This window comes from Petromyzon marinus, chromosome 51 (genome assembly GCF_048934315.1).
Source record: "Petromyzon marinus isolate PM22_M1 ecotype Great Lakes invasive population chromosome 51, UKy_Petmar_22M1.pri1.0, whole genome shotgun sequence".
In the NCBI taxonomy this organism is placed as follows: domain Eukaryota; kingdom Metazoa; phylum Chordata; class Hyperoartia; order Petromyzontiformes; family Petromyzontidae; genus Petromyzon; species Petromyzon marinus.
Genome location: NC_133717.1, coordinates 11294905 through 11322259, shown reverse-complemented (window position 1 = coordinate 11322259; position 27355 = coordinate 11294905). Strand labels below are relative to the sequence as shown.

At 45.0% G+C, this 27355-nt stretch overlaps 1 long non-coding RNA gene across 2 annotated transcripts; it reads right to left on the bottom strand.

Moving 5' to 3' along the window:
- Positions 1-4710: 4710 nt before the first annotated feature.
- Positions 4711-18486, bottom strand: LOC142931264 (uncharacterized). 2 transcript variants are annotated; one of them, XR_012947277.1, is made up of 5 exons: positions 18058-18486; positions 16081-17572; positions 15183-15263; positions 14915-15052; positions 4711-9499 (listed from the first exon to the last, which is right to left on the bottom strand). It is a non-coding gene; the product is annotated as an uncharacterized LOC142931264 (long non-coding RNA). The 2 variants fall into 2 exon arrangements; XR_012947276.1 differs by having other exon boundaries at positions 16081-18486.
- Positions 18487-27355: the final 8869 nt, after the last annotated feature.

The following is a 27355-nucleotide window of genomic DNA, read 5'->3' as shown; positions in this document are numbered from 1 at the left end:
CCAACTGCCTCGACAGCAACGAGGACTGATGTTGACGCAACCACCCCGCAAGGTTTTCTGACCGGGGTTGTAAATCGCTGGGGGAAAAAATGCTATCGCGAATTTTTTTTTTTAATATATACCGCCAATACGTTCATTAGTACGCGTTGCGATTACGCGAGCGTTTACAGCGACGTGCAACGATTTACACCAACACACAACATTATTTAGCCATGTACTGTGTGTGGATGGCTGAGCTCAGAAACTCCACAATTCCATACTGCCGCGCAAAATTCACCGTAGGCTCATCATATCTCTCCTACGTTCACACAAATTCAACCGCAGAAGCGCGTGAAATGGTCATGTCGTATATCTCTGATGGCTCAGGAAGCCACTGCTACGCGGATATTAAGGGCAGTGGGTCAGCACTGCCGAGCAGTCTGGGTTCGAATCCAGGCTCACAATGTGCGTTTGTTGAACTTCTTTCGCACCGTGCGTAATGGGAAGCACACCAGCAAGTGGCTTTGGCCACAAATGTCAGAGCCTGCACCTTTACAATTTTTTACATTTGCAGTGTGTCACTGGTCTCAGGCCCGGTCACAAATAGACCATCGTGTTTATTTGCTTTTGAATGTTATTCGATTCAGTCAGGCTCTAAAGTAGTTCAGCAATCTTATAATTTGATTAATATACTTATTTTTGCCTTATACTGGTAGGAACCTCCTGGTTACACCCGCCCACAGGGGATTATTGTGTCCGTCCGTCGTGCATCCAAAAATGGGAGGGGTGGGGCTGGGTGGAGAGGGGAGGGTCGGGAGGGGCTGGGTGGGGAGGGAGGGGCTGGGTGGGGAGGGGAGGGTGGGGAGGGGCTGGGTGGGGAGGGTGGGGCTGGGTGGGGAGGGGAGGGTGGAGAGGGGCTGGGTGGAGAGGGGAGGGTCGGGAGGGGCTGGGTGGGGAGGGAGGGGCTGGATGAGGAGGGGAGGGTGGGGAGGGTGGGGCTGGGTGGGGAGGGAAGGGTGGGGAGAGGCTGGGTGGGGAGGGTGGGGCTGGGTGGGGAGGGGAGGGTGGGGCTGGGTGGGGGGTGGGAGGGGTGGGGCTGGGTGGGGAGGGGCTGGTCACCCCGTGGTGCCCTTATAAAACTCAACGTTTAACCTACTCACGCCGGCTTGTGTCCGCCCTCACAGTCGGGTATATTTGCGGAATACACCACGTGGTGCCGCCGTTGACCCTGGCCATTGACCGAGCAACCCAACGTTCCTACCAGCTCTCTCCGCAGGAATGTGTTTTATTTAGTAAAAGCCACACTCAGCCGTTGGACTCTTTTTTATGAGGGTTCTGCATTGTTTTTTTATGAGATGCTTTCAGCCATATTTTTAAGTTTTTACACACGTGGGAATAAACTGGAGGATCCGGAGAAAATCCACGCGTGCGAGGGGGCACCACTCTATCCCAGTCGAGACGGCAAAAATATGGCCACTTGCCGTACTGTTGCTGTACCGCCTTCTCCTGGTGTGCCAGGGTTATGGCACCTCGACATCTGCAGGAATGGAATGTCACAACGTTTGTGTGCGATCCACCAACCCTCCCCTCCACTGTGCTAGCTTACAGTGGGGGGGGGGGGGGGGGGGCACGATAGCTGTGCCATCGCCGCACACGCGTCAAATAAAAAGCAAGGGACAAGTCCTTACTTACTAACAACTCCTTACTTACTAACAACTGCTCTATCATTTTTCATTGCTGGAGGGGTTGCCCCCCCCCCAACACCTGAAAATCTTTCCGTCCAGTCAAAGGGTGTTTGAACACTGTATTGTGGAAGCGATGTTACCGTACCGTGCAGGTGAACAGAGAAGGCACGTATGACGAGAGTGTGAAGAGACGTGAATGTGTGCATTGAAATTTGGTGGGAGAAAGGCTTTCAAATAAAATACCGTATTCCCTATAATGTCTCCGGATGATATCAGAGTAGAGTATCTACAAACGGATAACCCTGTAGATACTGCAAGAGCCCACCGTCTATCAGGGGCCGTCCATAAATGACGTCACGCATCTTGGGGGGGGGGGGGGTCAGACATTTGTGACGATGGGGAGGGGTGGGGGTGTTTGAGAAATGTGACGTCACATCAAAATGCGAAACTTTAAATAAATATAGACAACACGTTCTACTTAATTAAATAGACTTTTTAATAAATGTTTTCTCCTACAACATCAGAGTGCAGCGCCACATTAAATACGCACTACAATGACAATAGTTTAAAGCGATTTGAAGTATGTTTTATATATTTTTTGGGGGGGGGGGCAGAGCTTTGTGACGTCATATTTGAGGGGGGGGTCTGACTTTTTGTGACGCCATGTGACGAGGGGGGGGGGGGTAAAAAATCGTCCAAAATCGCGTGACGTCATTTATGCACGGCCCCTTAGTTCTGAAGAACAGATGACAGCAGGGTCTAATCGACAGCTGCGAGTTATGTGAATATAGCAGCTTGTGAGGAAAAGAGGTTGCCTTCATTAAAAGCATTATCACGACTTATTGAAGATGCTCCACGAAGACGTGTTTTCTGGAAGGGGAAGAAACGGATTTCGTGCATACTAATAGTGTTTTTCCGGCAAGGAATCATGTTAACATTAACCCACAATACTTGCAGTCAAATGCAAACAAAAAAAACAATACTCTGATAATTTATGCATTGTCCTTGAAACTGATTGGTCCACACCAGAGACAGCTTTTCTTAGAGCCGTCTCATACAGTGTTCGACCAGATGACGCCAAAAGGCGCACACGTGCATACTCCTTGAAGAGGAGGCGAAAAAAAATTAAAAAAATGAAAGAGCACAAGTGAAAAGGAGGAAGTTACATTCGAAACGAAGGGCTGCTGTGGAGCTAACTTTCACATTTGATCAAATCCAACTCACATCTTTCCGACGATGAAACGGTAAATCAATTGGGAGATATGAAACTTTTGAAGGAATGACAGCTCTGGAGGTATTCTCCACATGTTTCATTGATCCGGCTTAAGTCTGCCAGACGGGGGGTGGGGGTGGGGGTGTGAGAGGAGAGAGGCAGGAGACACGGGGTAGAGATAAAGGTTGGTTATCCCACCACAGTGGAAAAAACGGGCAACCTACAACCACCTGCCACGTCTGCAATGCCCCATCTTTTTCGTCGATCAATTTGCGTTACACTCTCTTGGGGCTAATATATTGAAGTGCAGCGATGTGAAGATTGTAGGTTATTTATTTGGCGATTACAAAGTCCCCAAGCCAAGCGGTATCTTCCGGTCCTGCTGTGTTGAGGGTGAGTAAGGCCTCCGCTGAGCATGTGGATTGGGAAGACTTATGTGATGTGGTGCATGGGTTTGCTCCACTCCCACAGGCACATAGCGGGGCTTGCTCTTATGCCCCATCGGTGGAGGTTGGCGAGACATGGACCGTGACCAGTCCTGCACCTATTGAGAGCGGACCACTCCTTCCTGGGGAGCTTGAAACCAGGGGGCTGATGTTGTGTGTGTAGGTAGTGATGAGGTGGGTAGTACAGCAATATGGAAGCCACTGACTAAGATGGTCGTAAAAAATGAGGTCGCCGAATATATATTTTTGCAGGCCCAGTGATTGCTCCTCCTGCCATCGACTTTTAAAACTAGAACTTGCCAGCCCTGGCCACATCCGGGGAATTGTGTTTAACGGCTTTTTTTGTGCAACAAGGGTTGAGAGCGATTAATGCATCATTCGCTCTGTCCGTCTGTCTGTCACGATAACTCCCGTAAAGATGTTCCAATATAAAAACACATTCCTGCGGAGGGGGCTGGTAGGAAATTTTGAAGTAATTATGAAGTAATTATGTACGGATATTTAAGCCAAACTTGTTAGGGTCGTGCGCAGAAGAAAGCAAAATGAAAAGTAAAATGAAAAGTGAGCAGAATTATAAAACGACGCCAGAAAGTGCAGTGTAAAAGAGGTCGCACCAGAAAGTGCAGTGGATAATCCCCTGCCTCCTGTGAATTAATCCCGGTTGGGCTTCCAGTCCATAAAGGGCACCACGGGGTGACCAGCCCCTCCCCACCCAGCCCCACCCCACCCAGCCCCACCCCTCCCACCCCCCACCCAGCCCCACCCAGCCCCTCCCCACCCCACCCAGCCCCTCCCTACCCTCCCCTCTCCACCCAGCCCCACCCCTCCGACGTGGACAGACATACACAATTAATCCCTGCCTCCTGTGACTTAATCCCGGTTGGGCTTCCAGTCCACTACCTTTCCTACCAGTATAACAACACCCTCCAAATTGATCGAACAGTTGCCCAAACGTTTGCATACAAAAACAGCGCTAATAGGAAATGTTTGAAATGTTTAAAGATGTTTTCCCCTGGCAGTTGCCCGTCAGCTTCCGTACTACTAAAAATACATCCGAGGACAATCGCATTTTGGAAAGCGTTTCCATGCATATCCATGAATGTTCTTCCTTGTTTAATTAATTAATTCTTAACACGTGATTTAAAAAAAACATTTCGTATTCTGACATATTTTGAATAATTAATATGAGCAGTTTACGTAAGTTTGGTTTCTATCGGACGTGAATTTGTATTCTGCGATTTATACTTGTTACTTTTTTGCATTTTACACCACACCTCCCTTGCAACTGCGCTTTGGTATGCTTTGTTATCCTAGTGGGCTCTAACATGTTTATAAATGAAGGCTTCAGTCAAGCACACACACAACTAGGAGGTTGCTCGTTCTCCGCTGCTGCCCCTGCCATCTAGAACATCCTCTTTCACCAGCTATCGATTCCCTGCCACTGTCCAAATCCAGGCTCAAGAGCTCTGCTCTTCTGCTCCGCGACTGTCTCCACTCCCCCTTAGCGAAGGAAACTACAGCGTCCTTTTTCTCTCTCTTTGAAGCACGTGTACCACTGTTTCCGACCAGCGCCTTGAGATGATGCGATTGCACCTAAGACGCTATGCGATGCGTTGCCCTCTTGTCTACCCGCGATAATTTAGTGGAAGGCATTGGGCTGGAGGCGGGCCGGTTACACATGCCCGGGTTTCAGACTCCCTTGCGGGGTGGATTTGTTGGGCTCGCACAGAATCCTTTATTGATCAGTACTTGATGTGTGAAAAAAATATCCTCGAAGCAAGAAATGAGCAACAATCAGATGCACTGCCAGGAGAATCCATAGGCCACCACCTATGATCAGTGAGACACACTGCAAATAAACACGAATATTAACATTCCCATCGCATAGACCGATGGACTTCATTCTATCATTCATTAATTCGATTAATTATCGATACGTTTTATTTGGGGGGGGGGGTACATTTTCAAACTTGTAATTATACACAGTGCGCCCTATTCCTGCAATCGTCCACGTTGGGAAAAAAACGGGATTGTGAACTGTGGACACGCGTGTAGAAGAGAGGAGGGCTGGTTACCGAGATAGGCATTGGAGTGACACGCAGAGGTTCTCGACCTTCGGCCAAGATATATTAAGCCAGACGGTGGTGATGGTGGTGGTGATGATGTCAGAGCAGCAGCAGCAGACCTTGGGGGGTCAGGTGTCGAATTCACAGCAACCACGGGATCCAGCGGAAGAAAGTGAGGGCAATCTGCGGTGGCATTAAAAGCACCGGTTGTGATGGATTCGATCTCACATTGAATGCACTTTAGCCTCCGCAAAACAGCAGTCGATAACAGATGTGATCGCGGTCCGGTGGATGGCAGCGGCTCCAATGATTAATAAACAGTAAACAAAACCTCGGAGCAGACGGCGAAGCAAAGTCGATGGACATTTGGCACGACGGTGTAGCGAATGATATCCGACAGCGGAGAAGACGGCCAAAGGTCGGGAAGGGGCTGAAAGAAACTCATGTCAACAGCACGTGCAGAAGCGCACAATTCCACCTGATGAAATTAACAATGAAATCAGCCAGAAATGACTGAGCATTTAGTTTTAATAACACTGGTCTACAATTTTTTAGACGTCGTCTGCTTCAGAGATGAAATGTGCTGTTTATTATGGATTTTGATGTGCTGAATTCAAATGTGACAATTAAAACAACTGATTGGTTACTGTTCCCAAGATATTTAAGTTTTTACATTTTACGTCTATGTGTAGTGACATCGCGGGATGTCACTGTGCAGTGCCGGCCTTAGAGGGGCACGGCGTGCGATGTAGCGACATCGCGGATACCACAAGGGTTTGGGTGTAGTGCCGGCCCTAGAGGGGCCCTGTGAGCGCTGATGGATCGCGCTAGATGACATCACACTTGGCATGCAGTGCCAACCCTATAGGACAGGGTGTGGGAGTGCCGGCCGTAGGAAGGAGGTTGTTAGAGGCCATGGCACTCTGGTTGACCCGAGAGGACACGTGACCGGTTAAGTCTACAAAGGAGTCCCAAGTGGGGGCTAGGGTGGTCACGTGGTCGGGATCCAGATCCTGCTCGAGGATTCTGGAAGGTGGTCGTGGCCAAGGGTGGAGCCAGCCACGCCGCAGAGAATATATGCCGGGTCCCCAGAAGGACCGGCGTTGTTGTTCATCCTAAGTTCTATGTACTCCGTTCAACGAGTCTCCAACACGTGGACCTGGACCCGAGCTGTGGTCCCGGTCCGTAGTAGCTAGTTACGTAGTGACTAGTGTAGTTAGCCTGGTGGTCACCACCTGGCTAACTACACCAGTCACGTGGTAACTAGTATAGTTAGCCTGGTGGTCACCACCATAGGTTATTATTCTGTTAAGGGGAAGTTTCGCCGTGTGTTGGAGTTAAATAAATGTGTTGCCTCCAAGTCTACGTCTGCGACTCAGTTGAACTCACTACATATGTATATGAGTTTTACTCATAAATTGTAAACCTTGGTCTTTTCATGTGCTTATGGTTGCTTTACATGATAACATGTCACCTGTCCTGTTCCTGTAACACTTAAAAAATCAGCATAAGGGTTATATACATAACATTTATTATGAAACAAAAGGCAAAAAACTATCATGTATATATAAGTACATAGTTCAGTCCTCATTCAGTGTCTACTCGGAGCTTCTTGGCTTGTCTCTTGTATTCATTAATGGAGCAACTCTTGTCACTGTCCAGCAGTAGTCTGCAAGCATTGATGGGCACCATTTGCCCTGATAGCGTTCATCCATTGTTGCAAAGTCCTGGGTGAAATCACTCGCCATGCTCGTCGCTCACCGCAGTTCGGTGGGAAAAAATCTAGATGAGAGTGCAAAAAATGTGTCTTTAGTGACATGTTGCAACCACGGCTTTTGTATGCTGAGGAGGTTTTTCACCAACTCCCTGTAGTTGTCTGCCTTGTTGTTTCCGAGAAAATTTGTTGCCACTAACTGGAAGGCTTTCCATGCCGTCTTTTCCTTGCCACGCAGTTTACTGTCAAATGCATCATCTCGAAGAAGTTCACGAATCTGAGGACCAACTGAGACACCTTCCTTTAACTTAGCTTCACTTAACCTTGGAAATTTTCCACGGAGGTACTTGAATGCTGCTTGTGTTTTGTCCATGGCTTTGACAAAGTTCTTCAGCAGACCCAGCTTGACGTGTAAGGGTGGTAACAAAATTTTCCTTGATTCAACAAGTGCTGGATGCTGAACACTTTTCCTCCCAGGCTCCAATGACTGTCGGAGTGGCCAATCTATCTTGTTGTAGTGGGAATCTCTCGCACGACTATCCCATTCGTAGATAAAACAGCAGTATTCTTGGTTCTTTCGGTAAAGTCACAAAGAAGGAAAATAATAAAATAATATAAATAAACAATGAAAATATCACGTTTCGATTGCAACACAAGCAATCATAATCAGGTCTTGCTTGTGTTGCAATCGAAACGTCGTGAGAATTTTATTTGTATTATTTTATTATTTCCCTTCTACGTGACTTTACCGAAAGAACCAAGAATATGAAATCCTGCAGTCACGAAAGCTTTAAATCGAAAAACAGCAGTACTTTGTGTAACCAGTCTGCAGACCAAGCAAGAGAGCAACAACCTTCACATCAACACAAAGCTGCCACTGATGTTGGTCATAGTTTATGCACCTCAAAAGTTGTTTCATGTTGTCATAGGTTTCCTTCATATGGACTACATGACCAACTGGAATTGATGGCAAAACATTGCCATGATGCAGCAAAACAGCTTTAAGACTCATCTTGGATGAATCAATGAAGTCTCCACTCGTCTGGATCATGAACGATGTTGAGGGCTACCGTCACACCATCGATGTTGTTGCAGGCTACAAGATCACCTTCCATGAAGAAGAACAGGACAAGATCCTTTTGACGATAATGGAACATGGAAACCCTAACATGACCTGCTAGGAGATTCCACTGCTGTAGTCTGGAGCCCAACAGCTCTGCCTTACTCTTGGGTAGTTCAAATGCCTGACAAGGTCTTTCATTTCACCTTGTGTTATGAGGTGTGGTTTAGAGGAGGAGGATGGGAGATATCTGGGTCATGTGACCTTGATGGTTCAGGACCAGAAGTTTCATCCTCTTCATTGTCTGACTCATGTGAGAATGATTCTGGTGCATCAGGAACCGGCAGTCCTTCTCCGTGGGGTACTGGGTGTATAGCTGATGGAATGTTTGGATAATGCACAGTCCACTTTTTCTTCTTTGACACACCTTTCCCAAGTGGAGGTGCCATGCAGAAGTAACAATCGCTGATATGATCTGTTGGCTCTCTCCAAATCATTGGCACTGCAAAAGGCATAGATTTACTTTTCCTGTTCAACCACGGGCGAAGATTTGTTGCACAAGTGTTGCTGCATATGTGTGGGACCCACATCTTGTCCTGATCTCCCATTTTGCAGCCAAATTAAAGGTGATAGGCTTTCTTAACCATAGTGGTTACACTGCGCTTTGGTTATGCAAAAGTCACTTCTCCACAAACATAGCGGAAGTTATCTGCTTTGTTCACACATCTCTGCTCACTTTGGTTCAACAGAAATGTGTCCCTTTGCAAAATCAAACACTGACAAATAAGAGAGCATGACACTGTATGATTTCTAGAGCTGATATTGGGCAATTTGTTCAGCAGAGGGATGTAAGCCTAGTTCTGATGGCATCATCCATGACGTCGAGGAATAACATGATGCAATGCATATCATGTATGATACAACACCAGGTTCAGATTGCATCATTCATTGTTTTGCTCAAAAAGCAAGTACTGTGTAAAACCCAGTCATAGATTTGCAATATATCCAGTCAAATATATATTTGATCATTTCTGGTTTAAATTGAGATCCCTTCCCTTTATAACTCACTTATTCTCCGCCATTCCCGAGTCAAGGGCCGTATATACTGACCCAGTAGCATATCTTAAAACTAGAGCCAATCAACAATTTTAAGCATTATTTTCATTCTCAGTGACCCAGAATTAGTAAAGTTGGACTACATTTACTTCGGAAGCATTTTGTCAATATCCTAATTATCATTAGTATAGTTCATAATCATCATTCTGCTTCTTTCTCCACACTGCTCCGACCTTGGATTTCTCTCCAGTCGTCTCTTTTTCTCCAAGTTCTTATAACCCTGCGCAAAAAAATAAAGAAAGTTATTGCCTATTACACCATCAGTAGTGATGTTTATTGCATGCCACTTGATGTTTGGGGCCTTTGGGCATGTGGCTCAGCAACCATGATTAAACTATATGTATAATCATTTTGCAGCAGCTTGCATGTGTGTGCGTGAGTGTATGCGCGCACTGCGTCAGTATGCCGCGTTCTTAGACAGTCGGTTGAATATATGAATTTATGAACGTAATTCAGAGGCGAGGAAACCCAAGAGAATGAAGCCTGCACCAAAAGCTCTCTGGAGTCCACACAGAAGCGGTAACTGTTAATTGCATTAAAGGATCTCTTGCCCCTTACCGATCTGGAGGCTTTGAGATAATGCTGGGTCCCATACACTCCTACATTGGTCATGTTCTCCAACAAATATACCACACGATTGAAGCTTGGTGGTATTGTGTGAATTCCTGGAGGTCTCTTGGATTGCTTAGGCAGAGACCTTACTAGCTCGACAAGGTGCCACTGAGATGGGAAGCTTATTGCTTTTCTAGGAAGATATGTTTTGATACATACAGATTAATAACAAATGTGTTTTAAAAAAAACCAATCCAATGCAAATAACTTAAAAATGTACAACACATTTCAGAATATTATAAATGATGCAATAATAATTTGCAGATCTGACCGACGAGGCATGGGGAAGCCTTCATGGAGCAGTGGATTTACAAAGCACTTTTGCTTTCAATGGTAATCATTATTAACACGAGCACAGCAACTGTATGTTTAGCCGTCACACAGAATCCATTCTGCAAGGTCATCAGCGTGCAGACTTTTGACACCATTCCGTCAACATTTGCCAAAGCCTCAAATCTGTGCCTGAAGTAAATACATTAAATGAAAGAGCCTTCCCTTTGCTAGGGGTGATCATCCAGAGATTCTGACATCTGCACGTCTTCATCTCATTGGTGGGATGAAGAGCTTTATAGCCCTTCGGACTGCTCCAGGATAAATATATGTTCAGATTTTACCACCACGCCATGCATGCCCGATGCCAAGCACTCCACTGTTATTCACTGTGGCTTATTCAGATCGAGTTTTTTTCAATGTATTCTAAGCATTAAATGAGATCTACGAATTGTAAAAAAAGTAACGTTTGGCACGCAGATCCTATTAATACACATGGTCTAGCCAAGGTGCTAAATACTAAATGATCTACATAATTTACCAGTGGTGCAGTACTGTATTGCGTTTCAACCGTTATAAAGCGGTATATATTATTTTTTTGGAGACGGGGCCACTGAAAACCCAAGATGCGTCCCCTAACGCCAGGCCCTACCCTGAACCCGGCTCTACTCACCCGATTTGTGATGTGCAAGCGCAGTGCCCAGCGTTCATGATTAAATGCGCAGGGTTGGCTGAATAGAAATCGGCAGCCTGTTCGAGGTCGTTTGCAAGGGTCTATGAAACTTTCTCGTAAGTACATACGTTGAACTTCTTTTTTCACCGTACATAGTCAACCGTGCTAATCGGAGGTTCTCAGATAAGAAGGCTAGTGGATGATGTCATATCCATCCACAAATTATAAATAACTACATCTGCGTACAATTGTTATAGAGGCGGTTAAAGATGGAGTCATATAAATACTTACTCGCACCACTGCTGGCAGAAGCGACTCCACTAGAGGGAGCTCTAGAGAACACCTCTAAAAGGAAACAACTAAATCAAATCACGACGTTTCGGAGGCAACACAAGCTTCCGTCGTCAGGTGGAACAGTCACAGCAGAATATCTGTGTCAAGTGGACAGCTCTGAGACAGCCGGGATTATATACAGGTTAAGGGGGGGGGGAGGAGCCAAAAAGGGACGTGGGTGGGGGGGAGGGCTGAGTTAAGCCGCCTTTTGTTATGCTGCAGGGGGTTCGGGGGGGGGGGAGAGATTCACGAGTACACGCAACCCACTGAAAGCAATGGAAATGGCCGTACAATTATAAGGCAGCCAAACTTTGACTTGGTTTATAACATCTTTTCAATGGTTGATGCTGTAGGGGGTCGGGGGAAGAGATGCCCGAGTACATACAACCCACTGAGAGCAATGGCAATGGCTGTACAACTATAAGGCAGCTAACGTTTGACTTGATTCATAACATCTTTCCAATGGTTGCTCAATTTGAAACCATCCTCTCGGTTGAAGTTGTGTCTGTGTTTGTATATCTGGATGGCTTCATGGACAAATCTTTGGTAATAACCGGGAGGTTTGCAGAGAACTTTGGTATCAGAGAAAACAATGTCATGAGAGCCCGCTGTGTTGAAACATTGATCAGCTACGGCCGAAGAATTCGTTCTGCCGTGTTTAAAGTCTGATTTGTGCTCGCGGATTCGGTCAGAAATATGTCGTTTCGTCTCCCCGATATAGCAGTCACCGCAGGTACAACTCAATTTGTACACACCGGGGTACTGTAAATCAGGAATGACATCCTTTACGGATGGGATCAGATCACAGATTTTGTGTACTGTATTGAACCAGACCTGGATCTTGTGTTTGTTTAGAATTTTGGAAATCTTTTTAGTAACCCCTGCTATGTATGGTAACGTGATGATTTTGATCGGAGTATCAGGTGGTTGTTTCTGTATGGTGGGAGAAACAGCTTGAAGGATGGTACGGTCAGAGTATCCGTTCATCTTGAGGGCCAGATGTACATGTTTTAATTCACTGGCCAGGTGGTGTTGGTCAGAAATGCAATGAGCCCTATGGTATGTTTTGATGAGATAATTATTTTGAGTCGGGTGGTGGTGGGAATCAGGCTTCAAGTAGGAGTCTGTGTGGGTGGACTTCCTGTAAACAGAATGTCCCAAAGAGCCATCAGTCCTCCTCTAAACAGAACATCCAAGAATGGCAGCTTGCCATCTTTCTCCACTTCCATGGTGAATTTGATGGATGGGTGTCTGGAATTAATGTGGTCTAGGAAATGGTTCAATGCTGGGAGGCCATGTGGCCAAATGACGAAAGTGTCATCCACATATCTCTTCCATAGGGAAGGGCGAAGTGTGGATGTCTGGATGGCGTCTGATTCAACTTTCTCCATGAAAACATTGGCTATCACTGGTGACAAGGGGAAGCCCATAGGGGTACCCTCATTTTGTTTGTAGAAGGTACCATTCCAGGTAAAGTGTTGGTGAGGCAGTGCCTAACCAGCGCAGGGACATCAGGGTTCAGTCCATGTTGGACCAAGTCTTCAATTATTGTTATGGTGTCAAGTACTGGGACCTTGGTAAACAGAGAGACCACATCAAAGCTGACGAGGATATCGTCAGAATACAGTACAATGTCCTTGACCATAGAAACCAATTGGCTTGATCTTCTTTGGTTCTTTCGGTAAAGTCACGTAGAATGAGAAAAAAATAATAAAATAAAATAAGACAATTAAATTATCACGACGTTTCGGCCACAACACAAGCAGCCTTCTTCAGGTGAAAGAATAGAACTGTCGGGACGACAGTTCTGCAGTCACGAAAGCTTTAAATCGAAATTCAATTGGGTTAAGTACTACTGAGGTGGTCTTGCCAGTGAAGGGAAGCAGAGTGCCCAATAAAAAAACGGGCTAGTTTGTAGGTAGGAGAGTTGATCGTGGACACGATGGGTCGTAGTGGGGTGCCTTCTTTATGGATCTTGGGAAGACCATAGAATCTGGGAGGTCTTGCAGCCGAGGGTTTTAGGGAGGGAAGTTTGGATGGTTCGATCAAGGAAGTCGAAGTAGTGATGATCTCGTTGGTTTTTTATTGTTAGGCTGTTAGTAGGATCACTTTTAATTTATGAGTAGATTCCATCATTGAGTAGGTCCTGGATTTTGTTGTTGTACGAGTTTTTATCCATAATGGCAGTGGCATTGCCTTTGTCGGCCGAGAGGATGACTATATCATCCCTCTTTTTTTAATTCGCGAGTTCAGAGCGCTCGTTTTTGCTGATGTTGCTAATGGGTTTCTTAGCATTCCATTGCTTTCAGTGGGTTGCGTGTATTCGTGCATCTCTCCCCCCGAACCCCCTGCAGCATAACAAAAGGCGGCTTAACTCAGCCCTCCCCCCCACTCACGTCCCTTCTTGGCTCCTCCCCCCCCCCCTTAACCTGTATATAATCCCGGCTGTCTCAGAGCTGTCCACTTGACACAGATATTCTGCTGTGACTGTTCCACCTGAAGACGGAAGCTTGTGTTGCCTCCGAAACGTCGTGATTTAATTTAGTTGTTTTCTTTTATTTTATTTTACCGACGTGACTTTACCCAAAAAAACAAAGAGTATAAATCGTTGCAGTCACGAAAGCTTCAAATCTAGAACCTCTAAAAGGTTTTGATTTAAAGCGTTCGTGACTGCAGGGATTCATATTCTTGGTTCTTTCGGTAAAGTCACGTAGAAGGGAAACAATAAAATGATAAAAAATATTAAATATATAATATATTTTTTATATTTAATATTTTTTATTATTTTATAATTTTTTATTATTTTATTGTTTCCCTTCTACGTGACTTTACCGAAAGAACCAATAATATATACCTCTAAAAGGTATTTAGCCTACTCTTCCATGCTGGAAGAGATGGGAGTACCCCACACCTTACCCCTACAACGCGCCAAACTTCTGATCGACCAACTATGGTGCAACCATTTATACTGCTATAGGTGGACAGAGGTGGAAACTTTAAGGAATTTGTGCCATGTCACGGGCCAAACCAGTCCAGTGTGCTAACCATTTTGACTAGTTGGTTCTTATTAACCTTCACTGCAGCCTTGCAACCCTTTGGTTCTCAATCGTAAAAAAACACATGTACAATATTAATAAATACATAGGTTTGATTAAACAAAGTAGTTGTACTTACATGCCCATGCTTAATTTGTTTGCGATGATTTACCTTCTAAAACAAATCTGGCCACGTCTCAAACCCCCAGAAAGGGCATCTCGCACACCCAGGGGGTGCGGGTTAAGTCTTAGACCATGGCAGCATCCCTCATTGTTATATACTCTATTGGTTTGGGTAATCACGTTGAAAGCTATCTTAGGAGAAGGACGCAGCGACGGACATAAAGAAGTGGAAAGGCCACCACTTCAGGGAGATGTGGGCGAACCAGATGGTCACGCTCCAATGGCCCGATAGGCCAAAGGGCTTGGAGATGAAGATGATCACATCCACAGTAGATCATCGATTATCCGGCGGCTTCGGGAGGGGCTGGGGGGGGGGGCGCCGGATTTTCAAAAACTGTCGGATAATCACTAAATAATTATTTAAAATAGCTTATGTTTGCACATTCTTGCCTCACATTGTGTTGTTAGGTGTGGTGTATGTTTTTTGTGTTTTAAATTAGTTTACCCTTTGAAATGGGAAAAAATTAACATACAAATAGGCAAAAAGAAATAACCAACTGTAAAAAAGTATTTACTGTTCCGTACTTACCACTCCAATCTCAAAGACTCTGCATGGGATGATTGTGTTTCATGATAGCGGGACTGTAAACAGCCTTTGGAGTGGTTTTCGCCGGATCGGTCCGGGACTGCCGGATGTTGGAAACAGCCGGAATAATCGATGATCAACCTGTACATAGCAAACGTTTCAAAATGCCATTGGTGAGGGTATAGGGTAGAGTATTCAATTCAACAATAGTACGAGTGGTGGGAACGATAGTGTTATTTTGGCCGTATAACATATTGATGATTAAACTCACTGCGTGCTTGTTGCAAAACGAGCGGTGGGGCGCAATATTTGAACTCGGGTCTCTCACAGTCCCCTCGCACCGCAGCCACCTCTGAACATTTGGGGATGAAGCCTTGTTAATGCCGTCGAAAAGGTTGTATTTGGGGTTAAGGTGCAACGGGAAGGCAGGACAAATAATTCACAATTACTGTGTATATATAGCGCAATGCACCTGGGATTTTTTTTTAGGTTTGTGTGTAAAAGGCCCTGCAAACTTCAAAGCGAGACGCCATCCACTCTCGGCCCCACGAGCACGATGCCCCATATACGCCACATAAATAGGTGGCATTCACGAGGTGGTTATTAATTCCATATGGACCACACTAATTGAAGCTCGCCTGTTTAATCATCTGAGCATTCATTTGTCTCATGGCTTTGAAAACAGCCTCACTGCCGGGAGTCATTATCTCATCGCTTAGCGGCCGGGGCCTCCAATGGACCCTCTCTGCCCTTTCACTGGCAGAGATAATGCACAGCTGGGAGCTTGCTTCTGACATTAAAGGGCAGCGTATTGCCAAATATTCCCGCATTTAGCTGGACTGGTCTTCACCGCTGAGAGCAGGCTTTGACATTGTAAAGAACATCATTTATTTAATGACGATTCAAGGGATTAACAAAAAAGAATTGTTGAATAAAAAATTGCGCAGCTGCTTAACGCAATGGAATAACATCGTCGGCGTGGAAAATACTGCCTCTGTGGGCAATTTTTCCCCCGGGCCAATGCAGATTTCCTCAACTTGAGTATGTTCAACAGGACCGGCTTTGCCTGACACAGGCAGCATCGTTCGCCCAAGGCGTATTCAACGGGTTTGCTAAAAATCGCAAGATCTAGACAAAGACCCTCTGGCAAACAGAGCCTCACGGCTCACCATCTCGAGCCAGTTGAGGCCCTCACCATCCATCTCCATCCCGACGTCGTCCTATGGGCCAAACCTAAGGACACATAGGTGTGACAAATTTGCAGAGACACCGGCTTGGGAACTCGACGAGGCCCACACAAACACTGCCGCTGTCGTCCAAGGTCACCTGTCTTGTCGGACGAAACGGTCCACTTGGACTTTTAAATTCTGATGACAGCAAAAAGCTGATTTGCCTGAAGGCAGCGCCACTCCTTGATGTAACGAATGCATGGCAAATTTGCAAAGAGCAGACATCGAGGCCGGGGAGTACATTTTGGGTATTCATAACACATTTTGGCGAAGCTATGAATTAAAATTAAATTCAAAATTGCACTCATTCAAATTGTCGGCCGGTTCATTCCAATCAGAAATCATTGCACGACCAGGCGATATTTTTTTCCGTCAAACAAATGCGGCGAACATCTGTGTTTCCATCGCTTTTAATTGCAAACATTTATCCCCGCGGTGTTGTAAATGGCGCATTGTTGTGTTCACACGCATGCTTAATTTCCGCGGCGATAGCAGACAGCTCGGCGGAATAAATGCTCGAATGAGAGAGGATATTATATTTAGTACACTTTTATAGTCAAATGTTGAATCAGCACACGCACACAATTATCCGTACATTTGGCTCGGACAGTTGCCAGTGAATTGCAGGTTTGTTTTGTGCTTCATCGTGCCATTCATATCTGTACACAAAGACGCCCATTTTCGTTTTCATATTACAGAGAAGAACACAGCTGAGATCTCTCAACGCCTACACAATCAATGGGAGCCCTTCTACAGCGAATGGCAAACATGAAAGTGCACCCACAAAGAAGGGGCAGACAAAACGTTTCCAAGGACTGGACAGAAAAAGTTCATAGGATCTCTTGTTCTCTGGTTTTGCGACAGTCCACCCCGGTAACCCATTAACGTAATTGCACGTATCTGAGGCATTAATACTGCAGAGCACGAGTAGGGCAGCGGCAGAGTGGTTTAGTGCAATGCGCAATAAATCTATTAACTTGGGGCCCGAGAACTGAAACACTGCGCGCATCTCATCAGGCAGCTAGCAATTGGTGTACGTTACGAAAATGCGTAGTGCTAAAAAAGCAATGTTCCTGGGTGTGTTGCAGCCATTCCGCACACGTGGGTGGTGCATGAGCAGCGGGTTGCTTTGCTGAATCGCCCATACTGGACATCTGTAGAAAAAAAGGGCTTCATAGCTCATCGGATTCCTCCAGCCCCCAGGGGTCAGCAACCTGGGGCTCCAGAGCTGCATGCGGCTCTTTGGCTGCCCCCTTTGCGGGCAACCGTTTAAACAAAAAAAAACTTAAACATAATTGAACGTAATTATCTCGGCCTCGCTGTGCGCTGCGTTGCACCATTATCCGAGTAGATAACCTTGCATTCAATAAACCTTCAGAGCCAGGGTGAACATCCGTCTCCAAACGTATTCAATGAATTGAACGAGGTAAAACTGATGGAAAAACACAGCACAAATACAGCATCTGTTAATACTTGGAAATATCAATACAATGAATGAACACGACAGCATCATAACATTGTCTTAGATAACATGAAACTCAACAATAGATCCTGGATGGACCAGGCACCTACATTAGTACTGAATAGCTATACAAGAGAATAAGCATACTGTGTTAAGGGCACATTGTGTAATCATCATACTGCAGCCTAAATGTACACATAACACTGAATTGTGGATGAGATATTTCGTCACCCTTGCTCTCAAGATCGCAATAAGGTTAAATGGGTACAAGTCTGACTCGACTTATTCAATTACAAGTAACATTCACAATAAGGCGTGTGGCAGGCTTCGTTGTTAACTAGGCCTCATATTTATCATACCAATTTTACAGCATTATAAAGGCATTTACAGCATTATAACGGCCATTCTAACATTATAACAGCATTCCCAGCATTATAAGAACATAAAGAACTTACAGACAATGCTTCTTAAAGTCCCACAATGAACAGTTACGCCTGTCCACACTGGGACGCTATTTGTGCCACCATTGTGTACTCTGTGTAATGGCTGATACCCTGCCGCGTGGCTTAGAGGATGTCAAATCGTAACTTCCTGGTCACGTGACCAAACTCAACATCCAAACAGGAAATTCCTGTGTACACACACCCCCACACCTGCCGTGAGGCAGAACAGTAATGATAATTGATTAAAATATGGCTGGGAATAGGTCAATATGGAATGCCTTGGTGACAACAAAATGTACAACAGTCAAACGGTATTGTCAAGGAATAACTAAGGGTGGAGAAACCCCCCCCCCCCCCTAAATAGACGCAGTTTATTCCATCAGCTATTTTGTTTAAGGGGCCTTCCATAAATGACATCATGCACGTGGGGGGGGGGGGGGGGGCGGGGTTTGAGAATTGTGACGTCACATCAAAATGCGCAACTTTAAATAAATATAGACAACACGTTCTACTTAATTAAATTGACTTTTTAATAAATGTTTTCTCCTACAACATCAGAATGCAGCGCGCATTAAATACGCACTACAATGACAACAGTTTAAAGCGATTTGAAGCATGTTTTATTTTTTTTGGGGGGGGGGGCAGAGCTTTGTGACGTCATATGAGAAGGGGGAGCTGACTTTTTTTGACGCCGTGTGACGAAGGGGGGGGGGGGGGCAAAAATCGTCCAAAATCGCGTGACGTCATTTATGGACGGCCCCTAAGTCAGAATGTGTTTGTCATCTGCCGTACATCTGCTACTGTGTGTTGTGTGCGCACAAGTAGCTCTGCGTGTGATGTGGCTCTAAAAGTATTTGTCAAAGACAAAAATAAACGTTTCTTTATCTTCTTCTGCTTTGAAAGGTTGCCAGACCCTTGCTCCAGCCTCAATAAAGATTATGATTCTGACGTCATCACACTACACCACCCCCCCCCCCCCCCCATAAGAGGTTTTTGAGTTAGGTCACTTGAATGTGTCCTCAAACCCGCCAACGCCAATTAGTAAGTTTGCCACGTCAACAACACGTGGCAATTCGTTACTAGCACAGCACACTGGTAGTGTTGGAGAGTAAACCCACAACATTTGCAATTCGAGTGCCGTGACGCTTCGCTGGTAATTACAACAACTAGCTTCATTACGCGACAGCCAGAGTCATGGATAAATCCTCCTCCTGTTTCGGTCTTAAATTGTGCAGGGGTAAATGTGATGCCGTCCCTTGTGAGCCAATCAGGTACGAAGAGAAGAGGTCGTCACCCGTCCATAATAGAGGTTTTTGGTTAGGTCCTGTAAATACAAATTAGTCATTAAACCCGCCACCACCCAACATAGCCAATTAGTAAGGTTTGTCATGTAAACAAAACATGCCAATTCGTTACTAGTACAGCACACTGGTTGTGTTGGAGAGTAAACCCACAACATTTGCAATTTGCAATACCTTGACGTTTCGCCGGGAATTACAACAACCAGCTTCATCAGGTCTGAAACAGAGAGAAATGTGATGTCATCACCTGTGAGCCAATCAGGTGTGAGCCAATCAAGTCATCATCACCCCCTTGCTCCACACCAACCAATTGGCTGTGGTAGGGAGGTGGGGGGGGCAATTTCCATGGACGCTGCTGCAGGGGCTCCAACTTCTCTTCTCTCCTCAGAGGGAGAGCAGCAAATTTCACAAGTGATGAGGTGGACACCGGCATAATAAACGTGTGTCCACCTCATAGCACGCGAAGTGGAAGCCATGCAAGAAAGGAGCGCGCGTGGGTAAACGGTAAGTTCTTTTGCTGCAAACGTTCATGGTACAGTGGTAGTAATGTTAACCGTGTTTGGCATAGTATTAAAGTTGATAGAGTAGAATGCAATGTTGTTATACGTGTATTCTATCATGAATAATGTTAACGATGTTTTCGAAAGTGATGTGTGTCGTTATGCAGTGTTGTGAATGTTATAGTCTATGGCATGGTTACACATTAAATTTTGATTTAAAGCTTTCGTGACTGCAGTGATTCATATTCTCGGCTCTTTCAGTAAAATCACGTTGAAGGAAAACAATAAAATATATAATAAAATATATATTTACCGAAAGAACCAAGAATATGGTTACACAATGCTTAATGCAAACAACTGCCACCGGAGCACAGAGGAGCGCTGGCGTGCAGACACACGAACAAACAACTGCTCAAAACGCAAACTGCAAACGCACAACATCAACAACCACCACCACCAGAAAGAAGACAAACAAACACAACTGCCCAAACACAACTCGCACGAAGTCACGGCACAGAGTAAATGTCGCTCGGCGTCGTTCGTTCGTTCTCGCGACAAACCCCGTTCAGGCAATGTGTGTTTCTAAATCTCCCTTAGACCTGCGGACCATATTATGCAAGACGACTCGTGTGTGGATTCCCTTTCATATGTGTGTGTGTATCATACCTGTCAACCCATACGGTTTACTCCGTATTCTTGGACAGGGAAATGTCATTTTCAGGTCCATACGGCGTGCAGACGTTTCAATACGGGCAAAAAAAAACCCATTGTTCCCTTGTGATGGGACTTTGTAGGATGAACGTTGAGATTTTTAAGGGCACGGGGTGACCAATAAGGTCTGAATTGGTCTGTAATAAGAAAGGGCACTGATAAAGGGTTGACAGGTGTGATATATAAACACCCATACCGTTCACTTCTGAGGTGGCAAACCCGTGGCACAACGGAACCAACAATTGGTTCCTACGAAGCCGAAAGCTACAGAAATAAGGACTGTTCACTTCAAAGACTTAATGGAAGATGGGGATATAAACACGTTTCGCTTCACCTTTGTTCGTGCGCGTGTGCAGTGAAAGGGCTGAAACGAGAGTTTTGGAGTGCTGAACCACCGCTCTAATGGGATAAAATCGTATTGCTATTATCATCACTGTTGTATCACAGGGCCCTTGTCGCCAGATCCAACGTGATTCAGCTAAGGCCCAGGGCATAGAAATGTTAACCGAGATAGAAAATGATCCCCAGTCACAGGAGAATGCTTTCAAATTCGTGTCTGGTTGGTGTTCGACTCAGCCCATTGTCCGAAGTGGAGTTGGTAAAAAGACGACCTTTATATTCTCCGCATTGTAAGGTGCACTCCTTCCCCTGTGTTTTCAAAGCATAACTTTGGGGGTGCGTCTTACGATCAGGCAGCTGTGTGTGCCTGATTGGATTTATGTGTGGAGCGGTGGCACTGTTATTCGCACCCTAACCCTAACTTAACCCTGGCGATTATCTGAACTGATCCTGGGCCTCCCGCATGTCGATTCAGCGCTAAAGGAGTGATGTATCTGGTGCGGTGTGTAAACATCGCCACTGGGGAGACAAAGGCAGCCGAGAATGGTGCTGGGCGACTCACCCCCTTGTGTGCTGTGCCGGCATTTCTAGGTGCTCACTACCAAAACACTTAAGGCTATACGGGGTATTTTTTTTTTCTTTGGATCTGTGTAACCTTAATTGGCGTTGGGGACAAGTTTGGGGTGCGTCTTCCTTTCCGGAGCGTTTTATAATCAAGGGAGGACCGAAGGAGGGGCTGGTCCCCGTCCATAGGAACGCCGAACCAGTTTCAGGTCCATAACGGAGAAGACCAAATGATATTTTGGCTGCGGGGGATACTTTTGACTTCTCCACCAGGCACAACACAATTTATGGCAAACAATAAGCAGACCTGTCAACAAGCAACGGGCACGCCATTCGTCACTTGCTTGGAAGCGGAGTTTAATGCATTCCAGCAGAAATTCAGGACGGTGGACTTGAAAACACATCTATCAATGCGATACGACAAACAGGCTTTGTTTCTGCTGTATTCAGCAGAAACAAACATTTAATAATAATCATCTGACCGCGCAAAAAAAAAACCTGGAACATTCAAAACACTGACAGCCAGCCCTGGAAATTTGTCAAATAACTCCCAACAATTGGGGGGGGGGGCCCTTTTAAAATAAAAAAAAACCTCTTACCATAGCCCCATTGTTAAAGGAGGCAGCATTCACTGCAGGTGGCTTCTAGTAAGATTCAGTCTGAGATGGGGTGAAAGAAAGGCTGTCAGAAAGCGGGGTCAGACGGTGCGAATCGGCCCTAGCAGAGTTGTCCAGAGATGGGACACCTGGGCCCTCTCCAGAGGGGCCAGGTGTACGGTGCTTTTTCTGGAATATTTTGCTGTTTTTTCCTGGATTTTCTGTTTGCACAGTCACACAGTCACTTGAAGATGTTTTCTTGTTCATGTTTTTAGTTTTTTGTCTGTTGCGATTGCACCCGCCGATTCAAGAGCCGAATGGCTCACGGGGCTATACCAAATAAATGAGACTGAAACTGACGCATCCTCCCTAGCGTCAAGCGCTTGGCTGGCCAAGGATCGTAGGACTTCGGTTTGTAGACACGGGTGGCACTCGCTCAGAGCTAAAACAAGTCGGCAACAGGCACTCCGGATTTGTTGTGTGTACCGTGCGTAATGTAAATTACTTGTCGAAAGCATGCGGTAATCCTAAAACAAAATCATCAAGAGGGCTGGACTAAGGCACGCTAACATAGTACACGGACAAACACGTTTGTAATTGAGGCACGTAACATTGTTTATGCCATACATGTACGTAACAATACTTGTAAGTGGGACCAAACCTTTCTCTATAAATAATTATCTCGACGGGGCTTTGTCGGCTTAGCTTGCCTCTCGCACGATCCCCCTGCGAAAGTCCAGCTTTTCTCGGCTTACCACATTTCTCCCGCTAGCATGTAAATGAGACAAAGTCAAAGTGCACAGGCCTCGCATTCTCCCAGGGAAGCCGAGACGTGGCCAGAGAGTGACAATTGGCAGTCTTCGCCACTGCTGTGCTCATCACACCTCAGATGTATTCCTCGTACCGCCGCTCATCTCGGCCGCCTTGCAGAAACAAGTGAGATTCGTGCACAATCGCGGCGCTTCAGGATATGCCGATCGCTATACCCTGCTACCCCATCCCCCTACGCCGTGGCAGCATGAACACGCAGCGGCGCAAGGAGCAAGGAAGGGGCCGTCCATAAATGACGTCACGCGATTTAGGACGATTTTTGACACCCCCCCCCCCCGCCGCCCTCGTCACACGGCGTCACAAAAAGTCAGACCCCCCCCCTCAAATATGACGTCACAAAGCTCTGCCCCTCCCACCCCAAAACCATATTTCCATTTTGAAAATAAAACATGCTTCAAATCGCTTTAAAGTATTGTCATTGTAGTGCGTATTTAATGTGGTGCTGCACTCTGATGTTGTAGGAGTGTTATAACAATTAGTGTTGCTATAACAAGTCTATATTTCGGTAAAGTCACGTAGAAGGGAAACAATAAAATAATAAAAACATAAGACAATAACATTCTCACGACGTTTCGACTGCAACACAAGCAATCATCATCAGGTGTGAAAACCACAGCAAGAAATTTTGAAACGTCGTAAGAATTTTATTGTTTTATATTTTTATTATTTTATTAAGTCTATATTTAAATTTTGATTTAAAGCTTTCGTGACTGCAGTAATTCATATTCTTAGTTTTTTCGGTAAAGTCACGTTGAAGAGAAACAACAAAATAATTAAATATATATAAAACAATAAAAAACATTCTCACGACGTTTCGACCATAACTCAAACGGTCGTCTTCAGGTGTGTTGGTTCGCATAAATTTATTTTTAAACGGCGCATTTATTTATTTATAAAAAACGTTAGCGCCACGCGCAACGATTTGGCAGTTTGCCCAGGACTAGTCCATCTATATTCTGAAAAGAGGAGGGGGGAGACGAAATTTTTTATAATGTATGCTGTCTGAAAGCCACTGTAAGCATGAACAATCAATTAAGAACTGAAATGGTTTATCAAATCTTTCCAATGATTGCTAAGATAGAATCCATCTTCTCGGTTGAAATTGTCTCTGTGCTTGTATATGTGGATAGCCTCATGAACGAATCTCTCATGGAAGCCAGATGGCTTACAAAGAACCTCTGTCTTGGAAAAGTCAATGGCATGTGAGCCTACTGAATTAGAACAATGATCTGCCACAGCCGAGGTGTTGGTCCTACCGTGTTTAAGGTCTGCTTTGTGTTCACGAATGCGGTCCGAGACATGGCATTTGGTTTCTCCAATGTAACTACTACCACAGAGGCAACTTAGTTTGTAGACACCAGGGTATTGTATGTCCGGAATCACATCTTTTACAGACGGAACCAGATCACGGATTTATGTAATGTGTTGAAACGGACCTGGATCTTGTGTTTATTCTAGATTTTGGAGATCTTTTTTTGTGATCCCAGCAATGTAGGGTAAAGTGATGGTTTTGAAAGGCTCCTCAAGAGGGTTTTTCTTCATGGTTTGAGTGATAGCTTTGCGGATTGTATAGTCGGAGTAACCATTAGCCCTAAGAGCTTGGTGTACGTGCTTGAGTTCACTGCTTATGTGTTCCTGGTCGGATATGCATTGGGCTCTATGATACAGAGTCTTGATGAGAGAATTATTCTGTGATGGATGGTGGTGGGAATCCGGTTTCAGATAAGCATCCGTATGGGTAGCTTTCCTGTAGACAGAGTGGCTCATTGAACCATCAGGTCTCTTTTTAATTAGGACATCCAAAAAAGGTATCTTGCCATCTATTTCGACTTCCATGGTAAATCTGATGGCTGGGTGTATGGAATTGATGTGGTCGAAGAATTGGTCTAGAGCAGGCCGGCCATGTGGCCAGATGACAAAAGTGTCATCCACGTACCTCTTCCATAAGGTTGGGCGCAGAGTGGCAGTCTGGATGGCGTCAGTCTCAAATTTCTCCATGAAAATGTTAGCTATAACTGGAGAAAGGGGGGAGCCCATTGGGGTGCCCTCAGTTTGTTTGTAGAAAGTTCCATTCCAAGTGAAGTATGTATTGGTTAAACAGTGTCTCACCAGGGGGGGTACCTCAGTGTTTAGTCCTTGATGAACTAAGTCTTCAATTATTGCAATGGTGTCAGGTACAGGAACCTTGGTGAATAAGGAAACTACATCAAAACTGACAAGCAGGTCGTCTGGGGACAGGGAAATACCCTTGATTGTCGATACCAGGTGAGTAGAATTTTGTACCGCAGAGGTGGTCTTTCCAGTGAAAGGACGCAAGATTTCAGACAAAAAACGAGCTAGTTTGTAGGTGGGGGAGCCGATAGTAGAGACTATGGGACGAAAGGGTGTAAAGGGTGTAGAAGATGGATTCTATCTTAGCAATCATTGGAAAGATTTGATAAACCATTTCAGGTCTTAATTGATTGTTCACGCTTACAGTGGCTTTCAGACAGCATACATTATAAAAAATTTCGTCTCCCCCCTCCTCTTTTCAGAATATAGATGGACTAGTCCTGGGCAAACTGCCAAATCGTTGCGCGTGGCGCTAACGTTTTTTATAAATAAATAAATGCGCCGTTTAAAAATAAATGTATGCGAACCAACACACCTGAAGACGACCGTTTGAGTTATGGTCGAAACGTCGTGAGAATTTTTTTTATTGTTTTATATATATTTAATTATTTTGTTGTTTCTCTTCAACGTGACTTTACCGAAAAAACTAAGAATATGAATTACTGCAGTCACGAAAGCTTTAAATCAAAATTGAATCGCCTCTACGGGGAGGGTTTTCACATAACTTTAAGATCCTTCAACAAACTCCGGGATAAGAAAGCTCAGCTGATCGAGTCTCTCACCTTCCTGAAGAGATGCCGCGACTCTGGGGTAATACCAATCGCATTTACACTGACCTCTGCTGCTGTAACTTCTTCTAATGCGAAACGAATTCTTTTCAAAACTAGCTTAGCTCTTATCTCAGAAAAAATCAGACTTATACGCACCGAACTAGATCAGTTAGACAAGACACTCTACAAATCACACTTATCATTGACGGCAACAATGTCCACATCGGATTGGGAACATGTAGACAATATGACTGCCTCTTCAGCTGCTACTATGTCGACCAAATGTAAGGAAAACCTGATTTCCAAATTTAACCTCCTCTTCAACAAAAGACCGGACCCACACACCAAAAAGTTAGACGTTAATAAAGTCGTAATTAATCGCAGTAACAGTTCTATTTCCGATGGTCTGAAATCCGTTTTAGCTAAAGGTCTAAACTTTGCAGTCACACCTAAACACATACCAGTTAATGATATAATTGCCCAAGTAGACGTTGCTCTCAGGGGCCTGGGTCACATCGATGCAGACGTAGCAAGATCTGAAATCGCTGCAACCCTCAAAAACGCTAAGATGCCAGCTAGCAACCTCAGCAAAGATGAGCGTTTTGAATTATATAAATTAAAAAAGAGGAATGATATTGTAGTCCTCTCAGCTGGCAAAGGCAATGCTACTGTCATCATGGATAAAATAGAATACAACAACAAAATTAAAGAATTACTCGACGATGGTAGTTATACAAAAATAAAAAGAGATCCCACCAACAGCCTCGTCACACAAACCAACAAAATAATTTCTGATTCAACCGCATTAATTGATCAATCTAAACAGTTTTCGTTGAAACCTTCTGCTGCCAGGCCACCAAGATTATACGGCTTACCAAAAATACATAAAGTAGATACACCCCTTCGTCCCATAGTCTCTACTATCGGCTCCCCCACCTACAAACTAGCTCGTTTTTTGTCTGAAATCCTGCGTCCTTTCACTGGAAAGACCACCTCTGCGGTACAAAATTCTACTCACCTGGTATCGACAATCAAGGGTATTTCCCTGTCCCCAGACGACCTGCTTGTCAGTTTTGATGTAGTTTCCTTATTCACCAAGGTTCCTGTACCTGACACCATTGCAATCATTGAAGACTTAGTTCATCAAGGACTAAACACTGAGGTACCCCCCCTGGTGAGACACTGTTTAACCAATACATACTTCACTTGGAATGGAACTTTCTACAAACTGAGGGCACCCCAATGGGCTCCCCCCTTTCTCCAGTTATAGCTAACATTTTCATGGAGAAATTTGAGACTGACGCCATCCAGACTGCCACTCTGCGCCCAACCTTATGGAAGAGGTACGTGGATGACACTTTTGTCATCTGGCCACATGGCCGGCCTGCTCTAGACCAATTCTTCGACCACATCAATTCCATACACCCAGCCATCAGATTTACCATGGAAGTCGAAATAGATGGCAAGATACCTTTTTTGGATGTCCTAATTAAAAAGAGACCTGATGGTTCAATGAGCCACTCTGTCTACAGGAAAGCTACCCATACGGATGCTTATCTGAAACCGGATTCCCACCACCATCCATC